General features: G+C 26.4%; 1 protein-coding gene and 1 long non-coding RNA gene across 6 annotated transcripts in view; one reads left to right on the forward strand and one right to left on the reverse strand.

Moving 5' to 3' along the window:
* LOC551938 (elongation of very long chain fatty acids protein AAEL008004) overlaps positions 1–22794 on the reverse strand; it is a 52494-nt gene that overhangs the window by 2927 nt on the left and 26773 nt on the right. Inside the window, exon 1 of one of the 5 annotated variants that reach the window (XM_006557784.3) lies at positions 20812–20984. The exons of 3 other annotated variants lie outside the window; for them this stretch is intronic. The gene's annotated coding sequence lies outside the window, so the exon portion shown is untranslated. Of the gene's footprint in view, positions 1–11435; positions 11721–20811; positions 20985–22794 lie in introns of those variants that run through there. One more of the 5 variants, XM_006557782.3, reaches the window with a different exon arrangement.
* LOC107965697 lies at positions 99–1493 on the forward strand. Its single transcript, XR_001705960.2, has 2 exons — positions 99–987; positions 1054–1493. It is a non-coding gene; the product is annotated as an uncharacterized LOC107965697 (long non-coding RNA).

Raw genomic sequence — 22794 nt, forward strand, 5'->3', positions numbered from 1 at the left:
TATATAAAGAATATATATAAAGGCACAAAAATACAAAAGAATATATTATTTCTTGCATATTGTTCCAATAACAAATTCAATTATTAAAGTATATTATTCAATATACGTGAATTTAATTAATTAGCATGTAAATGTTATAACAAGTATAACGATATGCAAATACTTGTTATGATTGTAATATATATATATATATGAAAAGTAGTCTCGATTTCATGCACGATTTGATGCATAGCAGAAAAATGAAGGAGAAAACAGAACGCTCGATTTCGCAGTTCTTAATGATAATGTTTAGCCAGTTTGCACAATGTAACACATATGGTAAAAAATTTGTGTCATTTTTTTCATTTGCGTGTCAAATTCGTTTTTTCTTTTCTTTTTTTTTTTAATCCTATATTGGCGTTATAGTAAATTTCAATCTACAGTTGATGTATGCACATAATAATACATCATTCATTTTATTTTGACAATATGAAATGACGATTTATATCTGTGACAATTTTGCAATAACAAAAATGAACACTCCATTAAAAAAACTTTCATATATATATAAAAGTAAATTATTGCAAAGTTAATATCAATCTAGGCAATTTTCTTTTTATCATAACAGCTTTCAAACAAATTGGTGAAGAAATAAATAGAAAAAAAAGGAGGTCAAATATTGGCTATCTAAATTAAGAAGAAAAGTGAGATATACCTCTTTCTACTCCACTTTGTTCAACCATTCATTCCTATTAGCCTATTAGCCTGCACTAACATAAATGTATCCATTGGGCAAACCTGTCAAATATTACAATTGCTCATAAAATTACAAATAAACTTTTCTTCTCGAAACCAACTGAAATAGATCACTCTCCATCAATTGCTGTGGCATAATATAATGACAGTTCAGGCAAGGACACTTTAGGCACAAGTGATCTGCATCCCCCTTTCAAAGCTTAAAACTGTTTCCATTTTTACCTAGCCTGTGTATGATCTAACCATGGAAAGGTGAATGGCGACACCTTTGCCAATACCAATATTTTTATATCCGTCTCTATTATGTCTGTCTTATAGAATCAAACGATTGCACGACGTGAAGGAAATATTTTATGATGTACACAGTGTGTCAACAAAATAATGATAAAATAAGCGATAATTTATTACCATGGAAAATGAGGAAAATTTTTATCTTATTTCTTGGAAAGAAGGATTCTTCAAACTCAAAAAAAAAAAAAAAAACGTGTCCAGCATTACGAGAATAATCACAAAGTGTATCACGTTTTTGTAACTGGACTTTTGTACTCATGCATAAAATATATATAACTTGAATTGAACCTCGACAATTAAGGAGGAAATGTTTTAATGAAGTTCACTGATTATTAGTGTAAGAATTTATTAGACCATGAGAAATTTTACATCATCTACGTTCGGAGAAAGTGAGTTAATTAATTCTACGCTTGAGCGGTTTGATTGATTGAAATATTTTAATTTCTTCTGTTATGTTTCAGATATTTTAAAAAAAAAAAAAAAAAAAGTATTACGTCCACCTTTATCCAAAATCCAATCTCTTAATCTTTGTGTATCGAAAAATTTTTCCGCTTATTTCAATCTCTGAATTGAACTGAATCCTTCAAAAGTAGTTCCATGAACGTATCAATATCAAGTGAATTAATCACACGCTTAACGAACTAGAATAATCTTTGTGCATCCTTTTGTAATATCATTATATTAATGTGCACGACTTTTTATTCATTCACATAAAAATTTGTATATCTTGGAAACGCATAAGATATAGCACGATTATAATAGAACGAAAATTCCTCGAAAGAATCGAGTCCGATGACCGAGCATCATAAACTTGGCATATGCTTTGCATTGCTTCTCCGTAATGAAAGGTTGTTTATTTTGCCTCTCTCGTATAAAACGATCGGTCTTAATCGTGTCGATTTTTCTTCTTCCTCTTTTTCTTTTTCTCTCTAGAATTTGCAGTGATGTATACGTTAATATGTAATATGAATGACTCATAAAAAATAGGAACGTGACGATCTGATAAGCCACTTGTATATTTATATAAACGATAAAAACGCTTGGCAGATCAATTTTAATTCGATTTAAATTTCTTTACAGAGAGATTTTTATTTTTCGATTAATCAGAATTATGATAATAATAATCATGAGAAAAAGTTTTTTTTCTTACGTTTCCTCTTTGGAAAATATCTTTCGATTGAAATATCAAAATTTAAGAAATTTATACGGAATTTATTGATTTTTGTCAATCGAACGTTTATATTTAACATAGAAGAAGAAAAGAGAAATCAATTTTATCTTAATGAAATTTATGTACAAGAAACGTTATCGTTAATAATCTAATTAATAATAATTTTACGTGCACAAGATAGATTTAATGTACAAACATTGGCTGGCACAAGGACATCTTTCAAAATTCTCTAAATGAAAAAATTTCTCCTCACTTTTGCTCCTTGTATAAACAAAAAGCGCTTTGCGCAACTTGATTTCTCCGTTTGAAATTGCCAACATCGCGCACTTTGTACCAAATTTATCTTTTCCATTGGTTAAGTATATAGCGAGAGGCACGGATGGATTTATTCGATTCTAGTCCCTCTTCATCTTTTATTACGTTTTAAACGTAAATAAGTTGAATGACATTTCGAGTCAGAAGAATCAATAAATTCTCGTTTCATTTGTGCGCTGTCCCTTTAACCGCAAAACGATGTTTTCCTGCGTGTAAAGAACGATGCGAATATCTCGTGAAAAGCAGATTGAATATTATCGAATATTATATTTTTACACGAGTCAAGAGAAGATTAAATATCTTACCGTTTAAAAACAGATATATGCCAAATTATTTAAAATCATATAATATTTGTATTTATCAGTGATTTTATTGTTTTATCTGAATGAAAACTTAAATTGTTTAACAAAGACAACTTTTCGTGCTCCAGAATCAACTCCTCCAAAAACGTTTAAAGTGACGTGATTATAAGTTATAGAAGATTATGATTATGAAAAAAAGAAAGAGATCAATTTTATATCTAGTTTCTTTTAGACCTGCGTATCGTGTTATCATTCGAAGAAAGTGGTCAATTTCTATCCAATATTCGCTTTCTTAGATCGTTTAATATAAGCATTTCAACAAATCAACCATATCTGTTAACAATAACCAATTCTGTAGTTTAACCTAACCTAACCAATTCTGTACTCGATGTACGCACTGTTAATACGTGAGTTGTTCAGAGACACGTGGTCACGTGGTCACGCAGATTCGAAGCTGAAAAAAAGTATGGCGATTGCCACGTTCGTTTTCATTTGACGTTTGTCACAGAAACGTAATAAAAGACACATTTCGATACTGTTGCAGCCAGTAATGTGATTGTGATTATTAGAATGCAAGGGAAATTGAATAATTGAATTTTTGAACTTTTTTTATTCGTCGCACTTTTAATTTTTACAATGAAATTGTACAAATAAAAACACTCGTTATTTTGTTGTAAAAAAAAAAAATTTCTTAAGGGAAAAATGTTTTATAATAATATATCGTGAAGATTATTGAAAAAAGAGGGACACGAGTTTTAGACATAATTTTCTTATTATTTTCCCTAACCTAACCTCAAATTCATTTCTTGTCTTTGAATCGTACGATTTGAATTAAAGTTTCGATGCTTTCTCGAACGTGACTCTAAAGAAGAAGTGAAATTTTAAATTTGCAAAATATTCCAGAATATTCTTTCATTTCTTTTTTAATTTCTCTTTCTTCGATTTTTCTCGATACAATTTTCACAATTAATCTGTACAAAATTTTTGGATTATTCAAACCTCGTTTCCTTCCATGATAACGGACAAAAACCTTCAACTCGATGTTCTTTTAATCCTATATCTCTCTCTCGTTCCGAATCGTTCGAGTTACGGTTCGAAAATTTGCGGTCGCCAAGCCAAAAGAACGCGAGATGGAAATGGGCGCGGTTTACCTCGCGATTTTTCTTACCAACTTCGAAAATAAAATCTTTGAGAAAATTTCGAAACGATCGACGTGAAACATTTTTTTTTTTTTTTCAAGAATTTAGATCTCACGCGAGATCTAAATTCCTCGATTTCCCGCTTCGACTATTTCGAACGACGACTCATCTTCGTTCATGTTTCGCAAGTTCCTTTCGCGTATACGAATACGGTTGTATTGCGGCAACGCGCTTTGGAAAGTGAATGCGGAGGAAAAATCGGATACTTGATTTAAACGAGACGTTGAACGTAAAGTTTCGCTCGCATCAAATCAAATTGTTTAAAAGATTATATTCTCTTAGAGTATTGGAGTTTTAGTTGGAGATATATCGAAAACACATTAAAAAGTGCATCATATTTTATGATTATAGATCTTCTTCTTGGAGAAACAGAATTGAATTAAACGTTTTACATTACATGATGCTCTTTGCAATGTTATTAGTGTAATAATAATTATTTTTGGATTGAAAAATTAAAGAATGCGTTTCTTTTATATATATATATATATATATATATATATATATATATATATATAAGAATTTTTAATCGAATTAAGGATTTGGTCAATTCATATTGTATTGCAAGTAATCTAGGAAGACAGGAGAATAGAGGTAATAAAATTGTTATAAAATGTTTGTAGATAGCAATGCAAATATAGAAATCTAAAGCTAAAATACAGAATGTGTGTAAGAGTTTTGATGGGTTTCATCATTACGAATGGATGAATTGAACAACTTTTATATACATATTTACAAAACAATAAAAAAGAAAATGCGTATATATATATATACATATGCTTTTTTACAGATATGTATACAAAATGTGATCATTTCGAATAAATTATTTATCGTATGGAGAAATGATGTAGAATGAAGGATTAAAATTAGTATTTTAATTTTTCCATAGATGAATATATAAATGTGTCAATTTCGTTATGTATAAAAATTTTTTTAAAAATTATAACAAAGAATAATAAAAATAAAATAAATAAAATTAAAAAACTATCACAGTCTGTACTTTAAAGATCTGTAAATGAAAAAAATTTATATTATTCATCCGATAAAAATTGATAAAATTTATTTTAATCTTACAATTTTTAAAACTGTAATAAATAATTGAACACACTTTGTATATGTTGAATCGTCCTGTAAAATTTTCCTGAGATTTTCCTCCTCGATTTTTCTCTGTCGTAAACATTTGTCACCAAAGATTTATATTCTCGAGATAAATCAATGTTAATAAGCATTCTATTCAATCGAACGATGCATAATAATCGTGATCTCTATTTGACCTTTTATTCGTCCATTTCGCATTACAACGAAACAAATGAGATTTCTCGTTTATAAATCGAACAGTTTTTTTTTTTTTTTTTTGCCTTTTAACTCTTTTAACTTAAAATTAAACGAATTAACCTATTCGTTCGTACATATTTCAAACTCAAATTATTTAGATACTTTTCTTGTCGTTTATTCTTATATTCTTCTAAACGAAAGGTATATGCATATATAAATAACTCAATTAACTCAAATAATTAATAATTCATATAGTAATTCAAATATAATAATGTATATAATATATCAGTTAAGAAAGAAAACAATTATATTCTTTAACATTCTTTTCATAATATCCATTTCTTCAAACATATTTCATTATAGAACAAACAATCCTGTATATTTTTTTTTATCAAAAAAGGAAGGACAAAATTTAATATTCAAAGGCATCTACAAAACCTCAGTATATATATATATATTCCTTGATCCCTGAAAAAATTATCAAAATTATTAAAAGATTAAACTTCCTCACAGGTTGAGAACCACTGTTTCAATCGATCATGCGACGTATTATTTCTCAAATGATACATCCGCTACGCTTTCTTCGCGTCAACTATTTTTTTTTCTTTTTTTTCTTTTCTTTTCTTTCTTTCTTTCCTCTATGCACGAGTAAATATATACCATAGAAAAAGATGATCACGCAAGGGCGCGCGGCGAACATTCTGTGCTATTGGCAATGAGATAAGGACAAGGCAACATGGCGGCTGTTTTGCGCGCGAATTTTGATTACGCAAGCGTATTAATCACGTTTAATGAAATGGAAATATCCGATACAGAGAAAGTAGGAAGTAAATAGGGTATATTGGTTTGAAGTATCCGGAATGATTAATTTATTACAAAGAATTTTACGCAACTTTTACATCGAAGTTGAATCTGACGAAGTACAAGTTGATTACGTGAGGAGAAAATAATTGTATGTCTATTTCGGAATTAGAATCGATATAACAAGCTTTTCTTTAAAATATTCTTCTTTAAAACTTGCCAAATTTTTGTCAACATAGATTTATTAATATTAATCATTAAAATTACTTTTTTTTAATATTGCGATTATAAACTTTTGAATATTTGTTTACAAATTTTGTCAACAAAAAATTTTGATAACGAAAAATTATTTCTGAAATATATAGATAGATAAAATAGATAATAAATTATTCAATCAATTAACTGTATGAAGTTAAAAATTAAGAATTAAAATTCTTGAAATAAATGAAATATTTAAGAAAATATATATTAGGTAGCATAAAAATTCCACGAATAAATTACGTTAAATAAAGTCTCTAAGGAACAGAAATCATTACTTCTGTTCCTGCTGTTGTCAGGTTTTTCTCGAAACTGATCATTAAATAATACAGAAGTGAAATTTCTCGTTTAATTTAAGTTTTTCGATCAATTAACGAAAACGTAACTTAATTAATGTGGAAATGATGGAATCTACATAAAATTTCTAATCGAAAATAAAAAAGAAATAAAAACAATTTCAGAATAATAAAATTTGAAAAAGAACAGAAGAAAATTTGTTATAAAACAATTTAAATAAAAAAATTCTGATTTTAATGAAAATTTATTTATTATCTTTTCTCATTTTGAATATATTTTGTAATTTAAAATTTTACTCTATCTTGTACCATTCGAATTGTTTAAATTGTACTGAAATTTTAAGTATTGAATTTTATTAAAAATAAAAAAATTATTATAAAGAAATGAATAAAAATATTCGAACAATTTCGTGAGTCATTCTATATAGATTCTACCTCGTAAAAGAAGGAATGCTTATGCCAACAATTCGCATAATTTCCAAACATAATCACATTGTCATCCATGTAATAGTTTGCATACATTGGAAAGTGTGAAATGTGAAACCATAACGCAAAGCTGTTAAATGTTTTCCATCTTGCTTGTATTTCCATTTCAAGAGAGACACAATGCTTTTTAAAGGTTATAAAGTCAATGATGTGCAAAATTTAATAGTTGAAATTACAAATAAAATTATTTCAATAAGTTGCCTCGACAATTTACCTCGATGAAGAAAGAATAACACATAGTTACATATACGTGAAATATATACATAATATAATGCACAAATTGAATTGGTTATGACATTTTTGTATATCAAATTCTTTATATTAGTTTCCATATCTAGAATTGGTCCAAATCTAGAATTGGTGTTGTTTCAATACCTTATATATATATATATATATATATATATATATATATATATATATATATATATATAGATATATATGTATAAGTATTTATATTCACATAACCTCATTCTGGTGCAATAACGACACAACATGCAAAATTGCAATTTTTTCTTTTGTTTTTTTTTAGTTCCATATATTTCCACGAATACATTAACACATTGTGACAATTCAATGTAACATTTTTTTTTTAACAACTGGTTTTGTTCCAGTCGTAAAAAAAATAATTGAAGAAAGAACACGATAATTTAACCAATATAGTTAAGAAAGGGGACTGCTGAATACAAGATTGAGTCTTACATAACCTAAAAAAAAAAAGTTTCCTCTTTTCTTGCGATGACGATTAATAAATTTATCAACGATAAATTGCATTATTAGCAATAATTTATTTGTTATAAATGTCGATCGAATTCGTTGTATTTCATTGTTTTTTTTCAATAATAATTAAGAGAATATATTTTTCGAGAACAGATATTGCTCTCGTGATAAAATCGTTTAATTAATTATTCAAAAAAATTCCATAAAAAAACTCGCAATTTACAGGCTTCGATTTTGTTATTTTTCAAAATTACAAAAATTATCTGTCCATATCTTTCTTGTCGAACGATTAAAAAAAAAATTCATTGAAATTAAAATAAGAGAAAAAATCCATGATAAATAGTTGCTTAAAAAAAAAAAATGGCTTCCTCGTTCGCATCATTCGTTCGTTATATATTCATATTCTTGAAAATTTCAGAATCATGAGAAGAATGATGTTGAAAAGAATAAAACGAGATATACTTGAATATCATTACCGATAGATTTCACGTCGATAAGGTCAAGATCTGAACTAGCACTTTCTAAACTCTGGTTCAAATAAAAGTAAATGAACTTTGTAACTGTCATAGATTTGAAAGTTGCACGCGATTATCGAAGTTGAAATTGTGATTACAAGTGTGAAACTTGGAAGGGAAAGTTTTCAATTTGACACGAGTGCATCCAGACTCTTGATCATAATACACTCTTGATCACGAGTAATATTTAAATTACGTATACATATATACATGCATATATATATATTTTAACATAGATTCAATTTTTAAACAATTTTTATTATTTTTGCAATTTTTACTAATTTTTAAATATCATTTTAAAATTATATGTGTACAGATATTTCGAAATATTTTTCTATAATTTAATTTCTTAATTTAATATGCTATATTAAATTATTGTTAATATTTCCATAGTATGTGTTCATCAAAAAAAAAAAAAATATATCACTTCATTTCAACAATTATCTTCCAGTGAAAGAAAGAATAAAATAAACAAAGATTAAACGAGTCAAGAGACCAACAAGAGAGCATTGACCTCTTTTCAACATGCTCTTGCACTTTCGCAATTATGTAATTTTCATAGCGTCTACACGATTTGCTCGACCTTGATGAATTTATTACCGACGGAGCTTCCCTTTTTTCTTTTTCTCACCAATGCAAATCTTCGAAAAATTTTTCATCCAATTTTATTAATTTCGAACGAAATTATAAAAATAGCAACATATTATCACCAGTCCAGTTCATTCGTTATTAAAAGTGAATCAATGAACAATAGACTTTGTTAAAATAATATATAATTAAAATAATTTGTATTTTAAATTTTTGTATTATTTAATTTGATTAAATATGAATTTTATTATATTCTAAATCATTTCTCTATAATTTATATTATAACTTTCACAATATTTGAATCGAATTTAATTAATTAATTTCTTAACTAAAACCCCACTCCTCGTCGTATATCGACATTACGTAACATTTTCAAACTTGAAACAAGTTATTTAATAATTCATTGGTTTTCGTGGAACCAATTAATTAATTATATTTAATCCCTTGTAATAAAATTGTTTAAATCGTTTCAAATCTGATAACAAGAGAAAACAATTGCGTCTTTCCGATTCGAGACGCGGAAATTCTTTAGCGAATTCGTGCTACTACAAAAACGTAAGATCAGAGAGACAGCCCCGGAACTGGTTGGTAAATATGTCTCTGGTTATGTAGCGCGTAAAAGTTGAAGTGAAATTGCAACGTGTGACGCGTAACTGGATTATAATTCCTGAAAGAAATTTATTTTTCAACGTTGCACGAATATTCCAGGAAACAGTGATACAATCTCACTTTGTTAGGTTAGGTTGAGATTGGAAATTGGGGGAAAAGTGCGTAGAACGTTGATGTATTCGAGGAGGAACGATCCCAAAAGCGAAAACGAAGTAGCAAAAGTATACAAAAATATCGATTGCTCACTTATTAAATTATAAGCAATTGAAATTTGGCAAAAAGATATATTAATATCCCTGTATAAATGAGAAATGATGGTAAATTTGATGGTTAATTTTTGAAAATAACGAGAATATGCGAGAAATAAATTTTTTTTTTATTTTTTTTGATTATAGGATCAAGTTGAAAAGTTTAAAGTTCAATGTATATTTAAAGCAATATTGTATTGTATTGATTTCGACAAAATATATAATTAATATATTTAATATTTTTTTATATACTATATTATATTTATAAATAATTTTAATAAGTCAATCAATAAAAAATAATTAAACTGGAATGTTGATAATATAAATATTATTTTGTTTCTTAAAGAAACAATAAGCAAAGCAAATGAAAATTTTCATCTTAGAGAGTATTATTGCATGGCAAAAATCTAAAAACTATTTTTAAAATGATGAAAAGATTGAGAAATACTGATCAGAAACAATGAATGAAAAAGATGTCAAAATATTTTACAAACGAATATAACGTAAAATAATTTTAATATTTTAAGATAAGTAGCACGAGACGACGATAAATAATACTATTGCTTCATTATAAAATTCTCACTGGCAATACAGCTTGCCATATGTAATATAAACAGCTAATATAATATCTAAGAAATTACAGGTAGCAATGAAACGTATGTCGGCAAGATTGCGGGTAATTGTGTCAAGTTGGAATCGTGATAGGAAGAAAAGCCGGTTAAGAATCACAGTGAGAAGCAAACAGAATAGAATCGGACAACCTTTCAAGGTTATTTCCGTCTTAGAAATATAATGTTGGTACACGTTTTTTGACTTACTAGATGAACTCTTATGAACTCTATACACCAAAGAGTTCTGAAATCCATCCTGTGTATATTCTTTGAGCATGGCTCAAAAGTTTAAAAATCTTTTTCAAAGTAATTTCATTAATTAACTAAATATTCAAATAAATAGATTCTTAAATTATGAAAATCATTTTCAAGGAATATGAATTACTTATTGATTTGATATCCTTCAATTATATATGTATATATATATATAATTGATAAAAAAGTAAAGTATTTTTATTATTTTTCCTTGTCATCTAATTAATTAATATTTCAAAGTTTAAAAAACTTTAAGTGAAAAACTTGATTTACAAAATTCAAGTTATAATTATTTTAATTTTGTAAAAATTAAAAAATATTATTTATCAATTTTCTTTTGTAGTCTTTTGTAGTTCTTTTATATGTAATATGTAGATAAGTATATAGAACTATTTTTTTTAATCGAATGTATAACTTTCCTTTTTCCTTTCTCTTTTTATAAATTAGATAATAAGCCATTTTATAGAGAAATTGATCACTGAGAAAGTAACCATATATTATTATCTCGATTTAAAGCATTTGCATATTTATTATCTTATATAGAATAAACGTGGATATCAAGATACGAGTAAAGAAATTTATTCTAAAATTACTAAAAAAAAAAAAATAATAAAAATTCATAAGATTCGTAGAATACTTCAAGATCTAAAATCAGTGGTTCTTAACCGGTATTTCTTACAATCATAATGGTTTCATTAAAAAAAAAAATCATTAATCTAATCCTCCAAAACTATTCACAAAAAAAAGTATTTTCAATTTTTCTTACCAAAAACTGAATTGAAGTCACAGAAGATAATACCGACAACTCATACGTAAAACACCATAATCAATCGTATTATTTACGTTTATTTACAAATCAATTAATGAAAAATATAACGATAAATTTCTTTTTTCGGATTAATATTATACAATATTAAGCCTCGAAAAACGATGAACGAATTTTTCACCACCGATTTCGAAATTAAGATTAAAAAACAAAAAATCGGATCGGTTGAAAAGCAAGAAGCACAGATCCTCGACCACACGCGATCCAACGTTTCTAATAGACTGAGAGGGCCGATTCGATCACACGATACTACATACTTTCTATCCACATAAGAGTAGGAAGAAAGTTTAAGTAAGAAGTGGGGTCTATTTGAACTTTAATGTAAAATTTGATTTTGATGAAAGTTACCTTTTTTTTTGGATATAATTTTTTTTTATATAATTTATAATTTAACGCTCATGTTACGTAAGAGATAAAGATAATGTATAATTCTAAAAAGAGATTTTGCAAAATGTTATATATATAACAAACTTATAAAAGTAAAGAAATATTTTTGCTCGCAATTAAAATTGTACAATTTTTAATATAATTTTCCAACTTGTTTTGTTTACTTAATTATAATTACATCCACTAATTTTTAGGAATCACAGTTTTTGACACATTTCCTTCAAATAATAATATGATTTTGCTTCGTCATGTTTTTTTAGTCGCTATTATGAGGAGAAAAGGTCGTAGGTTATTTAGCTATTATACAAAAGGAAGTCTCAACAAATTTAAAAAAACACTGGATACAATGACGATAGACAAGTTTAGTTTCGCAAAAAAGGAAGACGCACGATTGACGTTGATTTAGCTGAAGTTAATTTGCAACAATTTCCAGTGGCAATCGAATGGAAAATTATGTAATTTCATTTGAATTTGATGATTTTGAAAAAAATGCATTGTAACAAAATTATTATTACTATTATTCGGTAAGTTTAATAACTTTTGATATTTTTATTTAAAAGTTTAACTAAATTTTAATTATGTTTTTTTGTCATTGTTTAAGATATTTATATAATTTTATTTTATTTATAAGACTTGACATTTTAAAATTGGAACATTTTGAAGTACTTCTACTCAGATTAATAAATTATACAATAAAATATAAACAATTATAAAGTGATGCAACAATAATGCAATTATTGTAATTTTATTTTTTCTATTTCTCTAAAAAAATTACTCTGAATATATAATAAATTTGCTACTCAGAAACACGAGGCTATGAATTAAATGGTTGTAATCTTCCTTTGTTGAGAATCATAAGTTCAACTTTATTATACAGTATTTACTTATCACAAAACAATAAAGATGAATATAATTATTACAAGTCATTGAATGGAAACATAATTAACTTTTTTTCGCCATATCTTAATTATTTAATGAAAAGATTCTATATTTATAAAACGAAAATTATTTCTTACATTTCTGTTAATAAAAATTTTGCTTATATCCCATTTCTAAAATTTTTTAAATTTCTTCATTCGATCATTTTTGGACAGTTGATTGTAGAGAAGAAAACAAATGCAAAAGTTGATACGCAAAAATAACGATTGAAGCTTATTTGTTAAATTACGAACGATTGAAGTTTGCGTTAGATAGAGCGAGACAGAGGTATAATGAGGTAGCGGCGAGACAGAGATAGAGCTATTCATCTAAACGTAAATTTCAATTGGATATGACTCAATAAATAAATCTCAATTTTTGCGTTTCTTTTAGTTCGAAGAATTGTATTTCCTTAGATGTTCCATGAGTATATAGATTTAAATCCCGTATAAATGAAAACTTTCAAGAATCAAGGACAATTAAAGATCGTATAATATACGAACGGCCACCATAAGGTCCATAAGATTGCGTAATCCTCGAATAGGGGATATTTCGATCTTTCGAAGAACGAAAGCTGTGACCGTGACACAAATTACAATACATCTGTCATCATACGCTCTTGTTCTCTTATTTATTATCACAATCTATTTTGTAATTGTCTACTTTTCTCATTATATGTATATCTTACGAATATATTGCAAAACTTCAATTTGAAAGAAAAATTTTTCGAGAATACAAACGCTTGTAACATTTTTTATGACGTTAAATAATAGCAAAATGCACATTTAAAATCGACGATAAATTATAGAATACAAAACAAAATGAACTTTTATTGTATTCGAATTTAATATTTTTTTTAATAGAAATTTTAAGTAAAATTGATTTAAAAAAATTTAGATTTCAATTAGTGTACTCTTTCATTGTATTCTGGATATTTTCTTTTAAAGTGAAGTTATCAAAAATCATAGTTTTATATATTGATGCGTCACAACAATATTTATCTACTAATTATGCAGGATAATAGAATAGAATAATTTGTACAAAATAAAAAGTAAAAAAAATGTTTTATTTCTTAAAATTTCATTGATTAGTTGTTCAACATTTGACAAAAAAAAATCATATTAAATCAAACATAGCAAATTTTTTTTAGAATTAAAAAAATAAATATGTATATATTTTTGATTTATTATAAGATAATCTTGGAGATATAAATATTCCAGAGCAATGATTTTCAATCAATATACAGCGAGAGATCTACATATAGTTATATACATATATCATATATCAAAGATTCTTACACGTTAATTAGAGAAAAATAATAAAAAAAATTTTAAATGATAAAGATAAACAATAAGAGAAAATTTTAAATCTTTTTATAAAATCTGTGAAAAACTATTCTACTAGATAAATGATTATTAAGACTTAATACTGAATGTCATAAAAATTATAAATTAAAATGTCTTATTCAATTTTCATTATCATTATTCATTCTTTCAGTTTCATGTAAGTTTTATTAAATTTAAATCTAATTAAGAATTTATCTTCTAATGTGAAAAAATTCTTAAATAAAATATATAAACATATATACTTTAAGAGTTAATTTCACTTCCTCGAGGAAATTTTCCATCAATAAAACAATTCTATCTCCATCTCCGCTTGATCAAATCGCACATATACCACAAGCTTTCATTCAATTTTCAGGTTAGGTTTCCTTTTAAAGTAATACTGCATAATAAGGACACTTATACATCGTTGGCCGGGTAAACATTTAAGACATAAATCGCGATGCATGTCCATGCCTAGATTTAACCAAGAGGATCTTTTCGAAAAGGATCACGGGGCCAAACGGTCACGCGTGCAATCCGCTAACTATGGATGTTGCAATTATGTGTCGTCGCGTTTTCATTCAGTTCGTTAGGGAGATCGCGAATAGATTGTGTAGAGGGGGCTGCGAGGCTGTGTTTAGCAAGAGTTTTGTAGCTCCTTTGCGACTCTCCCTTCAATTTTGCAATCGGTGACCACAGCTACTGTAAATACGATGCCTCTGCGTGAATCCAATTAATATTAGTGATCGAAAAGTACGCAATTTGTATCATTTATTTATATTACTTGGTTTGTTTTTTTTTCCAATTCTAAAGTTATTTTTCAAATTATCGCGAATAATATAGAATTAATATAGAATATCGTAGAAAAAGCAATCTTAAAACGAACAATTTGTGTAACACGTTATTGACATTGATAATTGATAATATGAAATAACAAAAGTTTGTTTCGCTATTATTTTTTCCTTTTCACGATTCATTCGAAGGATAGAGAATTATTAATTTGTTATTAATATGTGATTAATTATATAGATTATTAATATAAAATGTTCCAGAAGAAACGATCCCAAAATGTTCAACTTGTTTTTCTTTTCCATTCTTTTTTTTATTATTTCTTTTTAATAATATATTTGAAGAATTGAGAATTGTCTATATAATAATATAATCTTTTTTTCTCTTATAATATATTTGCAAGGCTGAAAATCATATTGGTGCAAATCCAGAAAATAAAAATCTATTAGTTTAAGTTATTTCAATAAATTGTTATACATTTAATTTTATTAAAATCTAAATTTTTATATAATTGAATATAAATTCTTAAAGAATTTATAAAAAGGAAAGAATTAATATTCAAATCAAAAGATTGATCTTTGTCCACAGAAATTATACATGGATGATCATACAATAAAAATAATAATTCAATGTTTCCAATCCGATTATAAAGTCGATTGTAAAGTCATCGTTTCGTAATACAACATACCTAAAAACTTTAAAAATAAAATTCACAACGTTGATCCGAACACTGTTGGCGGAAATTTTAAAAACCGGAATTTCAAAAAAAAGAAAAAAGGAACCAACTTAATTAAACAATGAGCAATTGAACAAATGAATAACAAAAATATATAAATTATATAAATTAAAACAAACAAATAAATTGCATATTTTGTGAAATGTGGAAATCTAACTGCAATCCCACAAAAGATATTCACGATGTGTAACTAAAATGTCAGAAAGTCACCGGATTGTAAAATTTACGAGACTTTAAGTCGTGACCGAAATTTTTTAGAGACTTCTCAGTTTCGATTCTAAAAGTATATACATATATATATGCAAAAGCTATACTATTCTATTTGTCATAATAAGTAATGTAATATTTGTCACGTAAATATAACAATCTACTTGCGTATCATTAATTTTACACTACGATAGAATTTAACTCTGTTAATTGTAATAACGTGATATCGTATTATATAATAAAATGCATTATAACCTAACCTATATATATACATGCATGTATGTATATATTTGACCAATACGTAAATATATTATTACATTATATAATAAATAAATACACGCACGATTAATGTGTATAATTAATATTAACACATGAATATCTTACGCAATATACTAATTAATCAATTAATCAATAACATAAAGTGGATAAAAATTTTTCATCGTTACGTTTAGTTATTTCATATACGACTATAAAAATTATAAATACTATAATAAGAAAATATCTTTATTATGCACGGACACGATTATTTATGGGATAAAGTATTGTCGGTGTGAAAGAGGAGGCACACGTGCCTGCTTTCTTCAATTGTTAAAATTGTAAAAATTCAACTTCGTCTCATCCGACCGTTCGAGCATCTCTCCTCGCTTATATTGAATTGAAAATTACAAAACAAAGGATTATTTATTTGCTGCCACGATCGATTGAAAGTTTAGTATCATTTACTCATTGTGGATGGAATCTTCCGTAAAACAGGCTCGTTACAACAAGCCGGGATGAAAGATCATCGATACGATTAATGATTATTTAAGTAATTTATATATATATAAATAAAAAGAAATTGCTTAACATATAAACAATTATTAAATAAGAAAAAAAGATTCGTGGAACAATCGGCGATAATCGATCAATCAAAACAACTCTGTTTTATCGACGCGACGATTACGCAGAGCGTAAAATACACGGAATTTAATTTTTGTTTTTCTGAATTTTTCAATCGTTATAATTATTATATATTATCCTATCCATTCGTTTTTCTTTCACGACGATTGTAATATCATAATCGTGTCGACAAAAAGTTAAATTATAATAACGAATTAACGACAAAGAAACAATTATTAAATAAGAAAAAAAGATTCGTGGAACAATCGGCGATAATCGATATCAAAACAACTCTGTTTTATCGACGCGACGATTACGCAGAGCGTAAAATACACGGAATCTCGTCTAATTTTTGTTTTTCAGAATTTTTCAATCGTTATAATTATCATATTATCCTATTTATATCGTTTTTCTTTCGATTGTATCGTGCGATTGTGATATCATAATCGATAAAAAGTTAAATTATAATAACGAATTAATGACAAACGATTTGAACTTTTGAACTTGTAATATAATATATCAGAGGAAAAGACAGGGAAATAACAAGAGCAAGGATTCCTCGTGAATGACGCGCAATTTTTGAAAGAACACGTCAACATATATAATATGATCGTAATCTTTGTGAAATCTGATAATTTTAAATTACACGTACACATTCGAATTGAAGATTGAGATTGAAGATAAATTGATTGAGTTATAGAGATAAATTCTTTATAAATAATCGTTAATTATTTTTATTCATAGTTATAAATAACAATAAAAATTTAATAAAACTTGAGATGAAATTATAATAAGATTATTCTTTGTCCTTCTCTTCTTTTTTATTTTATTATTTTCTATTTAATCTCATATAATGAAACGCTTGATAAAATGAATCAAGATAATTAATATTTTTTTTTTTTAATAAAATTTATAATTCGTCCCCGAAAATTGTAAAAATTTAATTTTTTAAAAAGCGTATACGTAAAATAAAAGAAGATATTATGCATGTAAATACAATGTATATTTTTCACAAGCTTAATTATCATGAATATCATTTAAAGTAAATCTTTGCTGAAACAAATTATATACAACTTCATTGTATATTTTTAAACAGGTAACGATAAGCAACTTTCGGTTAAGTAATCAACTCGTTTATACAGTAAGTTCAAGTCACAGTGTCGTTGCGAGTAGTGATCGACCACTGGTTTTGAAGGAAGAAAAAAAAAAAAAAAAATCTACAAAGAAAACACAAAACTAAGACGCGTATTCATATCACGAATAATATTCGAATATGTTCCGGTAACAGGAGAAAAATAAAAAATTTTTTTCAAAGAAATATATATTAGAAAAAACGAACCCGTTTCCGACTTCTTTATTCGACAGTGGTTCTCAACTTATATAAATATAGGAAATATCTTTCGAGAATTTTTATCAATTATTAATAACATTTCTGCGAGATTTATTTTCTCATTTTGTTTAATAAATTAAGTTAACATTAATACTTACTTAATGGAAATATTCTGAAAAAGAATTATCTCTTTCGAATTCAATTATTAATCTTATTCTCAACAATTTCTGTTGAAAATTATTTGATAATTTAATAAAAGAATTGTATTTGAATAACTGCAATACAAGAAAGTATTGTAAAAAGAAAAAAAAACATTGGTAGACATGTTTATGATTTGTGGTAGCTCACGAAAACTTCGAGAATTTATAAATATATATATATATATATATATATATATTCTAATACGTGAGCGGTTTTTCAAAAATCGTCTAAATAGTTTTATCATTCTGGTAAAGTGAAAAGAAAAGAAAAAAACTGGTTTTTATTTATATCATAAATTTTAATATCAAATCGTTTCTCTTATTTTTTTCAAACGCTTTACATTTCGACAATTTATTTTACGCGATAAATAATTCTACTTCGAATAAATTCATTTTTCCGTGCAATTATTTCTTCTTAATTTATTAAATTAAAAAATGGATTTTTTTAACGAAACACTTGTATACTTAATGTATCCGTTCGTAATTTTGCAACGTGCATTTTTGCATTTCACGAAGATAAATCTCGTTTCGAAAAAAAAAAGAAATTTATTAAATTTCGAAATTATCAAGGCTTCCTTTTTTTTTTTTATTCAAAATCTCTTATCAAAGTCTCTCAATTCGAAATTTGCAAGATGAGAATTATGCAAGAAAAAAAGAAAAAAAATAATAATAACAACAAAATTAAAAAAATTACATTTAAATAAAATAATACGTAAGAATAATAATGTTATAATATCGTTGACCGTGCGAATATAATACACGATCGGTGTGAACGACGACACGAGAAGGAATAACATCGATCTGACATTAATTAATATCCGAATTTGTTTCGACTTTACCGAGTCGCTTTCCAAACACGGAGCGAAACGGTCGTGTTTCCATCATCTGCTCCGAATATTATATAATTAATCGATGAATTAATTTTCGAATTATCGAAAATAATTGTGAATAAATTGAATATAAATAAAATTTATAAATAAGAGAAAAAAGGACGACAAAATGATAAATTGTGACAAAAATAATATTACAATTGAAATATTATTCGATTCTAATTCTAATATCGTTAGATTTCGAAATGAAAAATTTAAAATAAACATTTTTTACTTTTTTTCTTTCTCTACTCGAAACTGTTTCAACGTCTAATTTCGAAAATTGGAATTTGCGACGTAAGAATTATGTAAAAAAAAAAAAAGATTTTTTCATTAGCTTGCAAATTTGACACGAATCGAAGCTTTTTTTTTAATAATAAACTGGTGACTTATAAGTCGTTCTAATTTAATTGAAATATATTTCGAAATATATTTATACACAATCGCAATATTTTCAATATTAAATTTTTAATTAGTTTTTAAACGAAGAAACATGAACGAGAATGATAAATCGTTTTACTCTTGGACAAACAAAAAAGATGGCGTTGAATAGTTCGATATTCTTATTTTTTATTTCTCGTTCAAATTTATTAAATATTTGATTTATTTATCTTTTGGTATTAAAATTTTCTTTCATAAAAATATTTTACTTCAATTTATTGTTGATTAACTCGACTTTGTTTCACCATTAATTAATTATCGAATAATCATCGATTAACTATTTTGCTATTAACTTATTCCTCATGGATGTTTAATTAATTGACCATCCATTTAGAATCAGAATAGTTTTAACAAAACTCCTTAAATTTTTGTCCCCTATGATTGTTTAACCACCATAGTTTTCTATCAAAATATTTTCCATGACATCATAAAAAAGAAGGAAAATTATCTTCTTTTCCTCAAAGCACGAGAAACAATTATTAATTCAATTGGCAAAGACAAATTATAGGAAAAAGAAGAAAAAAAAAGGAAAAAATATCCATTCTTTTTAATTTACATTATATAACATCACAGAATTATCGATTAAAAATTAAACGAATAGATCCAAAGTACAGGGTGAGATGAGAAACGTTACATTAATCGAATGTCGAGGCGAAATCACAGTTAAAAATGAATAAAAAAAACAATTTATGGAGGACGTTATAAAATTCGGTGAAAAAAAAAAATTGGCTGAATTAATTGATAAAAGATAGATTCGAAGCTTGCCACGTAGTTAATATTGAATTACGTGAGAGATTTTTTGAGGTGAAAGGAGAAAAATAATGGGATCTGTCGAAAATGATAGATAAAGATGAAAAGATGATGAAAGAAGATATTATCTTCAACAGTTAAAACGAAGGAAAAGAAGAAGAAAGTTTGATTAACCACGAAGGTTAAATTCCAGCCTTGCAAATTTCCTTGTCTCAATGTAACAAATATAATTCTTTTTTTAACAACGGAACAAATTCCTTCTAAATTCGATAAAAATAGTCGTTCGAAGAGAATTAAATAGACGATGGTATTAAATTAATTGATTAAAATTCACAATTTGGAAATTTATTATGTTTTATAAAATGTTCTATCAACGAAAACTGTAATAACTTTTCATATATTTCATGATTCAAAAAACTGAAAATTTTTAAAAGTTAACTCGAAATGAAAAGGAACATATAACAATTATAATATAAACAACTTACGAATCTATATTCTTCTATATCCCCTTTTAAATCGTCGATGTTGTTCTAACCTATAAATTACACAACTTGTTCACACTCGAGTCCAAAAGTTGAACGACACGAAAAATTTCAAGCTTTATACGATGCACGAACAGAAACACGAGAGAAAAAGAGTTTTCTCATCGTTTTCGAATCGAAAATCGAAAATTTCGAACGGGGAAGAATCAGAAAAAAAAGAAAAGAAAAGAAAAAAGAAAATTAACAGACATAAAGCGTGCAGTGAAATTCTTCCAAACGCATAAAACCACCATATGGTTTCTATGGCATTCAATGACTAAACAAGAAAGTTTAAAACTAGGAACAGGTTTCCCGATGGGCAAAGTTCACCTCAACCTGTGCGACGAATGAATTTCATCTTCTGCTTCATCTCTGTCCGTGACACGTTTAAACGAGATTACGTAACATAACCTAATCTTCTCCTCCTCCGAGTTTCGACCAGTTCCTCCGAATCCCGTGTCACGGATTTTAATTGGAAATCATTAAAGTTTCGACGAATGATGACCGTTGAAAACATGTGTCGCGATGGTGTTACATTTTTATTCCCTCGATTCGATTTTTCCACTCCACTCGTTTTTTGGATCACGAGTTATACTCGATCATCGTTTGACGTAATCGATCGTGTATCAGGGTTTTTTGTTATTTCACTAGGATTCACTAGGAATCTCTTTTTTTACCAATGTATGGTAAAAGTTGTTGCAAATGTTATGTATAATCGATATTAAGAATTCGAACGTAAATTGATATTTTAGATTATATTATTATATTTATAATCCAATAAGAAATGACGATTCCAGAATTCACTAGCTAAAGTCGTATCCTATTGGATGATGACAAAATGCTATGCAATAACTTAAATATAAAGAAAAAGATATTACAAATACGATACATATGCATGTTTTAAGCATTAAAAATTATTATAAATTTTATCTTAAAAAAATATATTTTACTTTTCTATACTATATAATATAATTTTCAAAAAATGATAAGAAATTCACAAATTTCTTTTCATTAAATTCTTACTTAAAAATTAAATTTTCACTTGTGTAAATTTTGGCTCGATTTAAAATTTTAAAGTTTCTTAAGATCCATCGATGTATAATTAATCCGATTAATTTTCATAACATAAATAAAATTTAAAAATTGTGATTTAATTTGTAAATAAAATCAGAAAAATAATCAGTGAATACTCGTCTTACGTAAACTGACCTTAATCTGCTCGTACCAGAAACAAGAGAAAGCAATAAAGCATTAATCGAACTTGTTTTCATTTCATTCTTGATTGATTCTTCTCATATTCGAAAGAATTTATTTATAAATAAAGAAAAATATTGCATTTTATATCATAATTTGAATATGTTATTACGAAAAGAAAAAAATAAATAAATAAAAAAGTAAAGAAATTGCAAAATAACAAAATATTAATATTAATTAAAAATTAACAATAATAATAACTTATTGACATAACACATACAATTATCGAACGAAACAAATAATTGATTATAAAAAAATTTCATTATCAAGTCATTAAGAATATCCAATAACTAACACATTTAAATAATATCCTAATCATTATTCTTTTTCCTCGATGAATAAGAATAATTGTCATTACGTATTTCCATCGACAAACTTTTTTAAACAAACTGTCGAAAAAATTGCGAAAGAATAATAATTCCATATCAAAATATTACACGTATCGTAAAAAAAAAAAATATACGAACATATTTAATTATCAAAAAAATTTTCAAAATTAAGAGCATTACCCTCAAATTCAAAGAATGAAAGATCTCCTTAAAAAAATTATTGCATCTTACCTCATCGACCATCCAAAAAATGAAAAAAAAAAGAAAAAGAAACGATAATAAAAATTCCCATCCTCCACTTCCTGAGAGAACGCAACAAAGAATCGGAGCCTCCCCCCCCTCCCCAATCAACGAACGACCTTGG

Source organism: Apis mellifera, linkage group LG16, assembly GCF_003254395.2.
Source record: "Apis mellifera strain DH4 linkage group LG16, Amel_HAv3.1, whole genome shotgun sequence".
Lineage (NCBI taxonomy): Eukaryota > Metazoa > Arthropoda > Insecta > Hymenoptera > Apidae > Apis > Apis mellifera.